Genomic DNA, 16,255 nt, shown 5'->3' with positions numbered 1-16,255 from the left:
ACAGAGACCTCCTACAGCAGCTTGTTGACCTGTGCCTGCCACACCTGACACATCAAACAGGCCAAGGGAAACACATCACAGTGGATACCACGGTATGTGTTGGCCTAGGTGTACTAGCCACAGGTACCTCACACAGCACAACTGGGGATATCATGGGTATCTCACAGGCATCTGCATCCAGAGTATTGCACCAGTTCACAGACGCCATGTCAACACATGCTAGTGAGCACGTACATGTCCTCAACACACATGATTAGTAGACCAGCAATATGCATCTGTTCAACCACATGGATGACTACCCTGGGGTACTGGGTGCTATAGCCTGCACACACATACACATTGTAGCACCACACGGTGAGCAGGGTAGGGCCTACAGTCACTGCAGGGGCATACCCTCCAACAGCTGGGCCATATGCAATGGCCAGGGCATGAGACTGCATGTGTGTGCTGTCTGACCTGGAAGCTATGATGATTCCGATATATGGCTTCTGACACAGCTGTAGCACACCAATGCCAATATGGACATCCCCTACAGTCTCCTAGTGGGGGATGCTGGGTAAACACTGGTGTCATGGCTGATGACACCCATCAGCAATGCACACACACATGAACACTCACACCATACTGAGGCGGATGCACAGGCAAGACATATACTTGTGCATGTGTTTGGGATGCTCAGTTCACAGTTCTGGTATCCGGACACATCTGTTGGAGCTCTGCAGTATTCACAAGCTACATGCATACAAGTTGTTATGGTATTCGCTATGCTACACAATCTTATCCTGCAGTAACAGTTGGAGCAGGAACAGCATGGGGCAGCGCCACACAGCCCAACACCACTGCCAAGGCCTGTGCAGGCACAGTGTGACTTGGGGAAGGAACTACCTGAGCAGGGCACAGTTGGCGAAAGCCCGTGCACAGTATGACCTGCCCTTGGCAAAGAGGCAACACAAGGCATATGCACTGACACAGTAGGTACCCATGGATTTACCCTCTCTGACCCGCACACAGTACAATGGATGCCAAACATGACACTACCTGTGCTTGGCAATGTATAGGGGGTGCACTGTGTGCATCCGACATAGGCAGTCCTCAAGCACCATCCTCAAGTCCAGAACACACCCAAGGTATGTCTATTGACCTAACAAGTGGCAGTTGTATTAGAATGTGTATTTACCCATTGCTATGGTATGTATGTGAGCATACAAGTGACTGTGGTGGCCAAATGTTAGGGCAGCAGACAGTACACATCCATAGTGGCACCATGATCTCTGTAGCACATATGGGGGTCACAATGGTAGCCTGTAGTACACAGGGTGTCCTAACCCACTGCAGGTTATGGGCTGACCATCATGTGTGTCCGGACAGCCCACACACATGCCATGCAGCTGGACAGATGTGGACCAATACAGACAAATGATATACGATGGCCTATGGATATGCCCAATGCATGACCCCAACCCCCTAAGACACACACAGACTACAGCAGGCCAGGCAGTTTGATGTAGGTTGTGTAAGCTAGGACGTCCAACACCACTGTGCTGGTATTTAAAGCTGGGAACTGACGTACACTGGTATCCCTCCAACCAGCAATTTAGGTAGGTCCACACACTGACATGGAGTACCCGGCATGCCAGTACAGTAGCGGCAGATGTGTACAACTGTTGGCTGTGACCCCCGTCAAACCTACACATGTGAGAGTCATGTGCACCACCCACGGTGCTGTGTAGGACTGCGGTTGTGTTTGGATGCCCCCCCATGCTATGCAGACATGTAGCAAATGTCAATGCCACATGACAATTAGCTACCCTGCAGACACAGCATGACACCTGTCTGTGTAGAACGGAGGGGTCAGCAACACAGTACTAACTATCTGGACATGTGACACATGCGATACAGTTGATCATACTTGGCATGCTCACACACATGATGGTATGATGGTAATGTCGGTCGACAACATGCGTAACAGTCATACTGGGCATGCTCACACACTGAAACACAGGATGGCCAGGTATGCATACACCAGTGGTCTGGACATATCTGCCAGTACATTGCTATACTGTTGGATAACTGCACTGTATGGTGTGTGTGGTCTATTGTCTGTACATATGCAATGGTCTATTGTTAATTCAGATGAGCTATGTGCGCAGGGTACTGCTACCAACACGTGAATAGGGTGGTTCTTTGTTTGTGGACAGACCGACACCTTTGGATACGGACTGGGTAAGGCACATTCCAGCAGGTGGGAGCAGTTGTGCCTGGGTTTGCACAGTGTTAAGCACTGCTGACCTCTGGTCACAGCACCTTATACATGTTTAGACTCCACATTTTTTTGACAGTGCACTACTGGCATACTGGTAGACAAACATGCTTACAGCCGCTCGCTCACTGACATTTCCGCTTACATTTGTCACTCACGCTGGGTGTGTGCGATCCCTTGTGATGTGTATTACATCGGACTAGATGACTACAGTATCGGGTATGTGTAACCATTTTGCGATGGCAGGCGTTCGACTGTACGGACTCGGCTGCCTGTCCAGTGACGTAATCATATTATATGCGTGTTCCTCATACGATCTGCTCCCATCTGCCTGATACATGGGAACCAATACTCTGCAATGCTGACATGTGACTTGAGTTTGTTAACGCAGCTGTTCACCAAGTCATGCTACCGCATACCTACTGCATGTTGTCCACCTTTCAGATTGCACGATGGGAGACTGTAGGAGTGACACCTTTCCCACTTTGCATGGGACAGTCCCTCATTAGGCATATCTCATGTGACAATACCAGACCTCTCCACCAATCGGGGACACATTTCTACAAAATCAGGGACAGGTCAAGAAAACATCAGGGACACTTTTACAAAAGTAGTGCTATTAACTTGAAACATTGACAGAATCAGAACATATGACTCAATACACATATTCTGAAGTAAAAGTAGTTTATAACTCTTACTTATTATTATTAATCAGTAAGTGTGATTCACCACCTTTCCTTCAACAGTCAATAATTTTAGGAGGGATTAAGAGGGACAGAGTTAAACTTTCAGTCAAACTCAGGGACGTACCTGAAATGCAGGGACAGTTGAGAGGTATAGACAATACTCTAGCCATTGCAACTGTCCAGATTAGGGGACATTCTCATGTTGTACATGTCTGTACTGGTTGCTTGTTACAGGTCTTGTATACCTGACACGTTGATATTTCATATGTAGTAGCATAAGCAACTTTACTGCTGCTAGACTACTCTTTGATTTGTGCCGATATGTATATTTCTGTACTATGCATGGCTGTAGGTATGTTCTGCCCTGGTACGTCTGACATTTCTACAGAACAGTTTCCAGTTTGGCCATTCAGAATGGTGGCGGCCCTATAGACCCTACATGTAGAGCTATCACATGTGTCAAAGCAACACATACCCACAGCCAGTAGTAAACGGACGACTTCCACGGTTTGCATACGTTAAGGTTATTCATGTAGCATTATAATTGATAATACTGTTTCCTATTACATGTAGCTGTTTCTGATACAACAAATTAATGTCTGACACCACTACACACACTATATAGCCTCCATTCCTGAACTCACAGGCCATGTGCCATAACTGTCATTTTGCAGGACACAACTGCTCAGACGGGTGTGTCCCTCGCAGGCATATGGGTGTTGAACCACTTCTATTATGCTATCATCTACCTAAGGTGGTCAGCAAATTATGCACTTTCCGTCAGTAGCAGAACTCACATACCAATGGGTGTGAATGAACACTGTATCAGGAACAATGCATAACACCCTGTGAGACACACTTAGACAGTTGGTTCTATTAACCAGACACATTTACAGTCACAGAGCATATGTATTCATTCATGTCTGTCGAGGTGCATGCCATTTCTGACTCATACATGTTGTCATCTATCATTACCTGTATTCTGCCACCTGTTCACCTAATATCACTAGTTCTGGAAGTGTTTAGTTGGACTTTGTTACATTCTGATACATAACTATGGACGTCCATGCTAATGGGGTACATGGCACTGATTTGGTCTCTATGTATTCCCCGATGGTTTACAGACTATCCGGTAGATGTGCTCTTCTGGTTTGGGAGGTGTAGGCGTATGCTATGCCCACATAGGAATATTAATGACTTCCACTGGGCGGGTCTACTACATCTCTGCCAACCAGCACCTGCACACTTAAGCCCATTATTGCATACCCATGGTCCACCTACCTGGCACCCCTCTACAGCAGTCATGACAAATACTTACTGCGAGCGCAGCTGGGGTATGAGCACACCCCTACACATTACCCACTCTCCCCGTCTCAGGACACATGTACGTTTTGTCAACCCATGTATTATCACACTTGCACAACCTACTGTTCCATGTACACCTACATCCTGCTCATATCAATGTCAGCAGATTCACACGTACCCTGAATTTTTGGGGTCCCGGAAGGGACACCGTTATCCATGTTTAAAGTGTAGACCTTGCAGATCTCTCCCACTGGTACTTTCCTACCGGTGTTTTGGACAGCAGCAGTGTAGTGATCTGTATTGCCTGTCTGTATGTCTGTCCGGCCTAGCTGGGCGATGTGGGTGGTACAACGTTTATTTATTGGACCTCCCAGTCACATATGCCCGGGCTGTTAATATGTTACCCCTAATTGCTGTGAAGTAACCTATTTATGTACATGTGTATATCTACACTGACATATATATTTTGTTTTGTGTGTATGTGTATATATCAATACCTGTTTGTGTATATATATCTATCTATATATATCCATAGTATATCCTTGTGTGTGTGTGTGTGTGTGTGTGTGTGTATATATATATATATATATATATATATATATGTATGAATATATATGTGTATGTAAATTAATATAGATATATGTATATATACATTTTTATCTATATATACATCTGTGTGTCCGTTAACCTATACATTTCCCGGACATGGACACTTACACATGCATATTGGGTTTTATCTCTGCTTCAACAGCATACTATTGCCTGAGTCATTATAACACCGACACTTCACTCCGGTGAACTTGTGATCAGTATATTGCACATTATACAGCGGACAGATGTCGCACGTTTTTCATGTCTGGGGTGCCGCTGCTAAATGGGATGTGATACAGTCTCATAGGTTCATAGGTTCATAGGTTCATACTAGGCTATCTGCCCTGGGGCAATTATAAGCCTAGCCCGATTCTGTATGGCTTACGCCACCCCTTGATTTGAGTATAATGTGCCCTTTTTAAGGTTTAGTTTACTGTGCCTCTGTCTAATAGTGACACGGGAGTAATCCCTGGGACAAACCTACGATCCCCCATCCACTTATCGAGATTCTTCTTGAAGAGATTCAGTGAGGTGCTCTGCCTCACATGAACTGGAATTCTATTCCAGAGCGAAGGGAGCCTCTGGATTATGAACCTGTCCCTCCAGCAAGTTCTATTTATTTCTGCGCTGAGGTTCAAGTCCCTTGAGCGTGTGGCTCTAAGGGATTTAGATTTACTGAGGTGGAGCATGTCCATTAATTCTGGATTTGACATTGGTTTGTATGTCAGGCATAGATCGCCTCGAAGTAGGCGGTATGCAACTGAGTAGAGCTGGAGTTTTTTTAACCGAGCAGCATATGGCATCTGTTTGAGACCCTTGATCCTCTTGGTGAGATACTTTTGGGGTCTTTCTAATTGCTGCAGGTGTCAGGTAAGGTACATCCCAAAAGGGGCATTGTATTCTATAATGGGCCTGATGAGGGATGAATAAAGGGGCACGATTACCTCTCTTGACCTAGATGTGAAACCCTTCGTGATGAGGTGGGCTATGTAGAAGGTCTTTCTAACCACTTTGGCACTGTGGTTTTCAAAGGAGAGATTGCTATCAACTTGGGTCCCCAGGGCCCTAATAACTTTCTCTGTACTTAATGGGTTTCCGCCTATGTGGTAATTTGTGGGCACATTGTTTTTGCCAAAGGGTATGACTATACATTTTTTGGCATTTAGCTTTAAACCATGGCACTGGCACCAGTTATCTGTCTCTGTGAGACCTTTTTGAAGGATGTTTATGTCAGCTGGAGAGTTGATTATGGCGTCCAGTTTGCAGTCATCTGCGAACTTGGTGAGCCATAGTCCTCCCACGTTTGCCTGTACCTCGGAAAACTATATACCGAACAAGAGTGGTCCCAGGACAGAACCCTGTGGGACACCACTTGTGACCGGTTTCGAGTCTGCCATGGCTCCAGCAACTCTCACTCTGTGGGTTCTGTGTTTGAGCCAGTTTGCGACCCATCTTGTGACATAGGGGTTTATATTTAAGCTGGATAGCTTATCTATGATGCCCGAGTGGGGTATTGTGTCAAATGCCTTTGCAAGGTCCAGATAGGCTGTGTGGACTACCTTCCCTTCATCTATGGCTTTGGTGACTGTTTCAAAGAAGTCAACCAGGTTCAAAAGGCAGGATCTGCCCTTGACAAAGCCAAACTGGGTAGGATCTAGTGTCTGTAGGTCCCCAATGTCTTTGTTTATGAGCTCCATGATGATCCTCTCCATAGCCTTGCAGACTAAGCTAGTCAGGCTTATGAGGCGATAGTTTCCAGGGTCCGTAGAGGCTCCACCTTTGTGGAGTGGGACCACTGTTGCTGTACGCCATTCTGTGGGCACATATCCTGTAGTGAGGCTGAGATTGTATAGCTGTTTTATTTGAGGGATTAGTTCCTCTTGTAGTTCATGTAGGACGCAACCTGGGACGCCATCTGGTCCCATGGAAGCAGTGTTTTTTGCTTTGGAGAGGACAGCCTTCACCTGAGCATCTGAGATGTTTGGGAGGCAGCCCTCTGCCGGGATAGATACTTGCTCTTTGGGGTGGAGGGTGGAGAAGTTTGCACTGAACCTGTCTGCCAGGATATTGGCGATGTCTGTGGGTTCAGTGTATTTTTTGTTGTTTAGAATCAACTCAGAACAAGTCTGGGAGTTGCATACCAGGTTTCTAACATAACTGAAAAAAGCCTTATGATTGTCTTTGGTGTCCTGTGCAATTTTTCTCTCGAAGCTGGCCTTGGAGGATTTTATGAGGGATTGTAATTTTTTGCTAGTACTGATCAGAGATGCCTTCCCTATTAGGGATTTTGCTCTATTATGTAGTAGCTTCCTCCTTCTGTTGTATAGTTTATTTATGGCAGGGGTCCACCAGACTGGACGCCTGCCTTTGGATGATTGGGTCTTGGTTTTGTTTGGGATAGCATGATCCATGCATTCCTGGAGATGTCCGTAGAATGCATTTATATAGGATTCTGCAGTTTGGGCTGTAGTTTCCACTGGCCCTGGGGCCTTGAAGGATTCCACTTCAGTTTTGAGAGGTGAGAAGTTCGCTTTTGAGAAGTTTTTCTCTGTGGTTTTCTGGGCTGGGGGTGGGGTCGGGATGTGGACATCCAGTGAAATTAATTTATGGTCTGATCTTACCAATGAGGGATATACTTCTGGTGTGGAGCATAGAGTCCCCATGTTGGCAATGATCAGGTCTAGTATGTTGTCCCCTCTTGTGGGAGTGGTGACTAGTTGTTCCATAGCATTTGAGTTTATAATTTCTGTTGTATAGTTTATTTATGGCAGGGGTCCACCAGACTGGACGCCTGCCTTTGGTTGATTGGGTCTTGGTTTTGTTTGGGATAGCATGATCCATGCATTCCTGGAGATGTCCGTAGAATGCATTTATATAGGATTCTGCAGTTTGGGCTGTAGTTTCCACTGGCCCTGGGGCCTTGAAGGGTTCCACTTCAGTTTTGAGAAGTGAGAAGTTCGCTTTTGAGAAGTTTTTCTCTGTGGTTTTCTGGGCTGGGGGTGGGGTCGGGATGTGGACATCCAGTGAAATTAATTTATGGTCTGATCTTACCAATGAGGGATATACTTCTGGTGTGGAGCATAGAGTCCCCATGTTGGCAATGATCAGGTCTAGTATGTTGTCCCCTCTTGTGGGAGTGGTGACTAGTTGTTCCATAACATTTGAGTTTATAATTTCCAGGAATCTTTGGGCTAAGGTGCTGGGGCTTGAGTAGTGCTTCCAGTCAATGTTTGGGTAGTTGAAGTCACCCAATATAATGGTGTTCGAGAGATCTTCATGTTCTCCAATGTTTTCAGGAAAGCCGAATGGGATTCCTGACTTTGAGAGGGTGGTCTGTAGGATGCTATAAACTGAAAAGCAGTCTTGCTCACTGTTAGTTGCACATGGATGGTCACCGATACTTGCAATGCCACTAACCTGGAGGTGTGGATATCCTTGATAAATATGGAAACTCCTCCCTTTTGTGGTTCGGTCCGGTTTTGGGGCGAAAAGCATGATATGAGGTATAGCCTGGTAGTGCTGGGGTGCTCTCTGGAGCCTTGAACCAGGTTTCTGTCACTGCACAGATATCAATGTTCTCCATACTGAGGAGAGCTTTGAGTGCGTGCATCTTGAGGTTAAGACTTCTGGTGTTTAGCAGCATTACCCTTAGTTTCTTGTTCCTTGTGCTGTCTATGGGGGTGGGTTTGACTTTTGAGCCTTGCCTAAAAAAGGCACTATGGGGGTGGCAAGAGCCTTTGCCAATATCCATTTGACCTATTACTCGTATGCGCAGCCTATTATTCCTGCTACTGTGTTTGTTTCTGTGCACATTCATATTATTACTGTTGATAGGATGAGTGTTTGTGTTACTGTGACTGTACATCAACATATTGTTGTCTTCATGTAGTTGTGTCTTTCTGCTTTTCCCGGTTTGGGGTTGTCACAGCAGAACTCCGTTCCGCTCATGGGTGGCGTATAGGTTTTACGTGCCGGGCTGCCAGCCCTGACGCACAACATCCGACAACGATACGCCCATTCACGCATGTCTCCACGCAAACGACGCTCTATCTGGGAATTGCACCTACGTACTAGCTGACCTCCACGGTCTGCTCCATTGCACCCGGCGCAACATACCCTAGCACTCCTGTGTCCATAATCACATATCCATAGTTTCTCCTGCACACCCGTGTTGAGTTTCCATGCATAACAGCCATTATACACCTGATATCGCAGCCATGACACACCTTTACACATTGCCCTCTCATGAGCGTTGGGGCCCTACACACATTTTGTACCTCCTCGTGTATTCACAGGCTCGCCATCCATTCATATTTGTACATACGTGCCTTTCCTGGTGTTATGGATTACGAACGATTTGTGGGTTACAAGTGTAGGTGGGCAACATGTACTACATTCCGTCTGTTTACAATGTTGATGTAGCACTTCAATGATGTTATGGCCACTGGTATAACCCTGCCTCTAGTGTGAAGAGCGGTGCTCTACTCGCACTTGTGCAGCTATATGTCACATACACTGCGAGCACTTTATAATTCCTTACTTGCTCTGGATTCCCTTCACAACCCTTATGTTTGCTTTCATCTTTCGGCGTTCCTTACATATATATATATATATATGTATATATATATATATATATATATATATATATATATATATATATATATATATATATATATATATATATATATATATATATATATATATATACATATATATGTATATGTGTTTCCTTTCCCATTTGACTATTTCATTATTTTATAGACACAATGAATATTATTCTGGACATCAGTTATAAATTCACTACAGGTATGCAATAGTCCTGTCAACAGATGTGACAGTTGGTTGATGTACTTATGTGTACGGACCTCTGTGATACTTGGGGACTCTTTTCTACAGTGACAGGGACAAGGCTATGACAACTCAGGGACACTCACGGACACTTCTACCATATTAGTACTATTAACTTGGTACGTGTTGACACATTCGTAATACTACTAGTTTTCTGCAGTTAAATGTGTCTATTACTCTTCAATGTTGTAAGTAGTCATTCCCATTCAACACCTTTCCTCCAAAGGTCACTGGCTTTGTGAATGATTAAGAGGCTGGCCAGTTATCGTGTGAATGCTCTGACCATTGGTAGTGTTGACATTGTCATATGTACAGGTTGGGATGGATCAGGGGGTATCCTGTTTACGTCAGTGCCTTCATCACCCATATACCATGTGCCACTATGAGAATGTGTGTAATATATTCTGTTGCTTACTCGTGTCGGGACACGTGCGTCACGGGCAGGTGTTTGATCCTGGGTAGTAGGTTCTGCATGACCATCTAGGGCTCGACAGTCTCGTGCACCACTACTGCACATTCCAACTTGTATCCAGATATCTACAGGACTGGACATCGTGTCTTCATATCCATTCTAATGTTTACACAGGTTACTTATCCCATGAGGGATATCCCAAAAATTTAACAAGACCAAAACAAGACCAATAGCGAACATTCTTCTGGCGTTACGAAAATGTGCTGGGGGTTTTACATGCAAGGGATACATAGTTTGCAATTCTGAAACTGCCTAGGGTGACACTACCTACTACATATGCGTAGTGGTCACTATGTGTAAGATGTGGCTGCACCAAACTAGTAGGCCAAGTATGGCTGGATTTGGTGGACGTTCAGGTATGGGGGTGGGTTGTGTGCTGTGGAGGGGATGCTGGGTAGTCCATTATGCATCCAGGTGTGTTGCATTTGATATGGCCAGTTCCATCAGGACCAATCTGTGGGTATGTGCCGGTGACATGTCTGTACATTTGTATCGCACATTTTAATATTCATATGTTTGTGGGATTGTGTTCTACAGTCTGGCCTGTCTGGTTGTATTGCAGATGTGTATACATGTTTTTGTGTTTCTTTCTACTTCACCCGGTGCTCCCTCATACACCTCCGGTTCACCTATTCTGCATACGACTCAGTGTCGCCTTGAAGGATTATACCATTACCCATCCCGCCCTACACACATATTCCTGACACTCCATCCATCACTGCTTTGGTTGATGGCCCATGACACGGTCAAGGTAACACATTGCATACCCTACATATGTCAGGTACCTGTATGGTTGTGTGGACTACCCTGCCATGTTTGACTTTCCACATGCTATACCTCACTCACATAGGTACACGCCTATACTTAACTTTCATGACATGGTTGGTATACCCGGGTAATACCCGTTCAACTGTGACACATCCTGACAAGTTCGGCTTGGACCGCTGATGTGCGGATTTTGGCCGACTGTTCTAATCATTGGTAGGATGCCACCTTTTCCTATGTCCAGGATGGGATATATTCCAGACATATATCTGAATGTACTGGACAACACGTTCCCACAGTCAACGCTACGGATAATACTGTTCCTTTCAGCCTACATGTTGCCTTATTGTTGTAGCAGTTTATATGCTCCTTCTGTTTCGTTTACATGCTTATTCTATTTCCTGTCACATTTGGTATGTGAAATACAGACATACCTATTGTATGTGACTATTACATGCATTGTGGGATATAATTCAGTCATACAGTTGCTAGATATTTACATTTATCGTGTTTTTGTTATGGACACATCTGCCCAGCTGTGTGCCCTCCCTCACAATATGGGTCAGCTGGTGACCCTGACCATTGGGCTGGACGTACCTATTGGCGGCATGCTAACATATGATGCATTTCACTTCCACTTGGTATAACTATCTACACTGCGTTGGACTACGGGCACACGGTTTTCAATGTCATTTGTTCGTGGGATAGGGACCCATTATTCCCTACTGTGCATTTGTGTTTGCTTCTTCATTTTGTGTTCGCAGGAACTGTCTTGCATGCTTTGCATATGTTTCAGTATCCACGGACACTGACAAATGTGATTACTATTGCTTGCAAATTGTTATATGCAAGCATTTTAGGTTGCATGTCGACAGCTGACATTTCCACTCCTCCGTGCGGCACTTCGACACGCCCTATGCACTCGCGCTCCTTTCCTATGCACGTGGCTGTGGTGGCAGCGCGCCTTCATTAATATGCATTTGGCGCTACTGCGCCATCTTCACACTGCACGGTCGGCGCAAGCCTAATGCCAGCATTTCATGAATCCCGGGGATAGACTAAGACTGCTGCACAGAAAAAGAAATGAGTAGCTACCAAAGAAACAGTTACGTATGAGAAATAACTCATTAGGTCATCCACAATGCCTTACTTTGACAAGATCATGCTTGTGTTAACTATTTCTTTACAAAAGCACACACTAATCAGTTATCTTATGAAAAACAATGTCAAATAATAATTATTTAATCACAGATGAATACCTGTAAATGTAAATATATGCCAACAGGATGAAGTTTTTAATGTCTCAGCATCAAACATTTGTAAGAAAAAATTAAAACAGACATTGAATTTTATATCAGCAGAGTGACCATAGGCTTTATGAGATCTACTTTATGTTTCTGAATCACACTTCCCTGAAACACAAATTGTGAACTGTAGAAGTCCAAAATCATAAGTGCTCAAAAGATGAAAAGCTCAAATCTCAGAATATCTGACCTATGGACCTATGCAGCACTGTAAGTAACTGAGACAGAAGTGAGTGACTTTTATAAAAGCAAACTTTATACATTAATTCCCAGCATTTGTCAAATTAAATGACACATGACACTATATTTTTATTGGAAAAATAGGTATTCACCTTTCTTTGAAGTTGCACTACCTCAGAATTAATATGTTATAATAGCACAATCATGGACATGTAGCCTCATACATGCTACTATACATGGGAGATTAACTTCTTACAAAAACAGATTTTTAAGTCTAGCATAAAGCATTTGGTCTCATTGTGTAGTGCTGTTTAATTTTTTAGACATTTCAATGTTTTCTTCTTTGGTCCTTGTATAGTTTGATGTTTTGTGCTTGGTATGTTATGCTTCACTGAAATGTGATTCAGACAAGCCATTTTATTTCAGAACTAGTGCTTAGAGATATCCATTCCACACCAGTTTTTATTACTGATCATATCAAGTTAAAACATGTTTGTGGGATTTAGTTTCCCTGGTGGTATATTTGATTTGTCTGCCATGCTGGGCATAATGACTTCTGTGATGATTTATGTGACTTAATCTTTTTTGCATTTTAAGCCATGCTACCTGATTGGTCAAGGTAAGGTAAGCCACAGTACCTGAATGATCAAGGTAAGGAAATGCATCCCATACCTGTGTGCTGTGACAAATGGGATTAGTCTACTAGAGGAAGATCCTAACCTGGACTAGCAGCCCAAGCAAACCTTCATGTAAAAAACAGAGTTGCTAGATTATAATCCCGACACCAGCAGCAGTGGGAAGAAAGGATTTTGCTCTCTATACACTGCCAAATTTCTGCTTGATTTTCTTGAGTGCTTTCAATAAATCCGTGTCAGAATTAAGTTTGCCATTTATGTTCCAAGGTTCTTAGCATAGTTAACTATGTCAGGGTTTATTGTCCTCCTTGATGATTATATTCATCAAAAGATTATGCTAATTTTCAGAATTCTGTTTCTTAATATCATACATTCAAATTTTGACATATTTAGAAAGAAGTTGGAGTTACTGAACCAATTCTGAACAAGGTTAGAACCTTCTTGAAGTGTGAGTTGTATCAAGGCAAAATCATATGTATACAGTACATGTCGAAAGCTGACATATACATGGAGATTCATTAAAAGTCACGGCCGCATAGCAGCCAAGCCATCACTTTTTACATTTCCAGTGCAATGAGCATTAAATATGCATGCATCCAGGCCAGTGTGTGCACATTAAGGACCCTCTTGTCATGGCCACAACACAGACTCACAGCTAGATCATGGGAAACCACCTTGCAGCCACAGTAAAATAAAAGCTACTGAGGTAAACTGTGATGGTGCATGAACACCCCCAATAGTAGATGTGAATGTGCACACAACAGTTGTAAAATGTTGATTTCGTGACCAGCAACAAATGCATACATAGAGATATGTGCAATGGAATGGAAAGTACCACAGATGCTGACACTGAAGTAGAAGTTACTCTATAAAAAGAGATTCCACAGAGGTGAACAACATGAACGTGTTAATGAAGTTGTGGAACAAAAGGATTGATGAAAAAGCTGAGCAAAGAATGTCCTATTTTAATGCGCCAATTTTGAAGAATGTGAAGTTGACTGTTTATTACTGAAAAATAAGTATTATAAACAATATCCAGTAATAAGAGGTTCAAAAGCCACCCCCACCATATTGACAATTTACAAAGCAATGACAAATTGTAACATACACATACTACGCTTAGATATACATTGTACATATTTACTGCTAGGTATGGGTTGTTTGTGAGACATTTGAGCCCTTATCCGCTTAACTCATATTATATCAACCTGTATACGAGCTAATGACATCACAGAGTAATTTATACAAGAGTTGCCAGAAAGCACATATTTGAAGGAATGTTGCCAACAGATTACGGCACTCAGGGGATCAAAACTGTCCACTGTCAAACTGTCAAATGCAAGTAGTATAACTTATGTCATATTTGTTTGGTAAGTCATCCTTGCATGATACACATTGCTTTTCCCACTGATACAACATACTCTTCATTGATTTCACGCCCTGTCTGCCTAACTCATATTCTCTTGACCTATATACTGGCTACTGATGCCACAGTAGAAGTTATATAATGGTTGTCAGGAAACAAGCATTTGAAGGAAGTGTTGTAGCAGTGTGGAAGCCTGCAAAATGAGCATGTTAAACCGACTGCAGTAATCAGGGGTCACGGCCCTCCTCATACCTGACTGTCATGTTAAACCTCACACCAGGAGGACAATGTTCCATGGCAGCTATCACAGTTAAGTTAATAATGCCAGCTTATGCTTATAGCATTACTGCTTCTGTCATGCCTCATGGGTAAGCTCACTTGTGCGATCGGCACCAAAACATAGTGTGGCCAAAGAATTTTTCTATCTTTTTGCCAAATGACGAGAACTATCATTTATCATTTATAAGATGAGAACTATCATTTATCATTTATAAGATGAGAACTGTAATTTATCATTTATAAGATGAGAACTGTCATTTATCATTTATAAGATGAGAACTATCATTTATCATTTATAAGATGAAAACTATCATTTATCATTTATAAGATGAGAACTATCATTTAACATTTATAAGATGAGAACTGACATTTATCATTTATAACATGAGAACTATCATTTATCATTTATAAGATGAGAACTGTCATTTATCATTTATAAGATGAGAACTATCATTTATCATTTATAAGATGACAACTGTCATTTATCATTTATAAGATGAGAACTGCCATTTATCATTTATAAGATGAGAACTGTCATTTATCATTTATAAGATGAGAACTGTCATTTATCATTTATAAGATGAGAACTATCATTTATCATTTATAAGATGAGAACTGTAAGATGAGAACTGTCAATTATCATTTATAAGATGAGAACTGTCATTTATAATTTATGAGAACTGTCATTTATCACTGTCATTTATCATTTATAAGATGAGAACTATCATTTATCATTTATAAGATGAGAACTGTCATTTATCATTTATAAGATGAGAACTATCATTTATCATTTATAAGATAAGAACTGTCATTTATCATTTATAAGATGAGAACTATCATTTATCATTTATAAGATGAGAACTGTCATTTTTCATTTATAAGATGAGAACTGTCATTTATCATTTATAAGATGAGAACTGTCATTTTTCATTTATAAGACGAGAACTATCATTTATCATTTATAAGATGAGAACTGTCATTTATCATTTATAAGATGAGAACTATCATTTATCATTTATAAGATGAGAACTGTCATTTATCATTTATAAGATGAGAACTGTCATTTATCATTTATAAGATGAGAACTATCATTTATCATTTATAAGATGAGAACTGTCATTTATCATTTATAAGATGAGAACTGTCATTTATCATTTATAAGATGAGAACTATCATTTATCATTTATAAGATGAGAACTATTGTTTATCATTTATAAGATGAGAACTGTCATTTATCATTTATAAGATGAGAACTATCATTTATCATTTATAAGATGAGAACTGTCATTTATCATTTATAAGATGAGAACTGCCATTTATCATTTATAAGATGAGAACTATCATTTATCATTTATAAGATGAGAACTATCATTTATCATTTATAAGATGAGAACTGTCATTCATCATTTATAAGATGAGAACTGTCATTTATCATTTATAAGATGAGAACTGTCATTTATCATTTATAAGATGATAACTGTCATTTATCATTTATAAGATGAAAACTGTCATTTATCATTTATAAGATGAGAACTGTCATTTATCATTTATAAGATGAGAACTA

This window comes from Protopterus annectens, chromosome 1.part2 (assembly GCF_019279795.1).
Source record: "Protopterus annectens isolate FY-2018-M chromosome 1.part2, PAN1.0, whole genome shotgun sequence".
NCBI classification, from domain to species: Eukaryota; Metazoa; Chordata; order Ceratodontiformes; family Protopteridae; genus Protopterus; species Protopterus annectens.
This window is presented reverse-complemented; position numbering follows the sequence as displayed.